At 54.0% G+C, this 907-nt stretch overlaps 1 non-coding gene across 1 annotated transcript in view; it reads left to right on the top strand.

Moving 5' to 3' along the window:
* Window positions 1-273: 273 nt before the first annotated feature.
* The window catches only part of LOC126150647 (small subunit ribosomal RNA), a 1,909-nt gene continuing 1,275 nt past the window's right edge, over window positions 274-907 (top strand). The window contains exon 1 of the ribosomal RNA XR_007531523.1: window positions 274-907. This exon is cut by the window's right edge and continues 1,275 nt beyond it. This is a non-coding gene — a ribosomal RNA (small subunit ribosomal RNA).

The following is a 907-nucleotide window of genomic DNA, read 5'->3' as shown; positions in this document are numbered from 1 at the left end:
TGTCGGCAGCGGCAAGCTCAGTTGGGAGCACGGGTGGTCGCACCTAAAGCGTCTACTCGCCTAACTCCGGGCGATTGCGCCTCTCTCGAACCCGACCAAGTACTTAGGACGGCGCTGCGCGCCGCCGGGACCTGAGAGGGTTTCGAGGTGTATTGTGCAGGGGAGCTCAGCCTCCTCCTGTTTGCAGAATAATTGAGCGGACGCTTGCGTGTTCGCGCGGGCCCCTGGGACACACTCCCGGGCGGCCGGCTGCTCAGCTCTAGTTGACGCAGCTCCCTGGTTGATCCTGCCAGTAGTCATATGCTTGTCTCAAAGATTAAGCCATGCATGTCTCAGTACAAGCCGCATTAAGGTGAAACCGCGAATGGCTCATTAAATCAGTTATGGTTCCTTAGATCGTACCCACGTTACTTGGATAACTGTGGTAATTCTAGAGCTAATACATGCAAACAGAGTCCCGACCAGAGATGGAAGGGACGCTTTTATTAGATCAAAACCAATCGGTCGGCTCGTCCGGTCCGTTTGCCTTGGTGACTCTGAATAACTTTGGGCTGATCGCACGGTCCTCGTACCGGCGACGCATCTTTCAAATGTCTGCCTTATCAACTGTCGATGGTAGGTTCTGCGCCTACCATGGTTGTAACGGGTAACGGGGAATCAGGGTTCGATTCCGGAGAGGGAGCCTGAGAAACGGCTACCACATCCAAGGAAGGCAGCAGGCGCGCAAATTACCCACTCCCGGCACGGGGAGGTAGTGACGAAAAATAACGATACGGGACTCATCCGAGGCCCCGTAATCGGAATGAGTACACTTTAAATCCTTTAACGAGTATCTATTGGAGGGCAAGTCTGGTGCCAGCAGCCGCGGTAATTCCAGCTCCAATAGCGTATATTAAAGTTGTTGCGG

This window comes from Schistocerca cancellata, unplaced genomic scaffold (genome assembly GCF_023864275.1).
Source record: "Schistocerca cancellata isolate TAMUIC-IGC-003103 unplaced genomic scaffold, iqSchCanc2.1 HiC_scaffold_987, whole genome shotgun sequence".
In the NCBI taxonomy this organism is placed as follows: Eukaryota; Metazoa; Arthropoda; class Insecta; order Orthoptera; family Acrididae; genus Schistocerca; species Schistocerca cancellata.
This window is presented reverse-complemented; position numbering and strand designations above follow the sequence as displayed.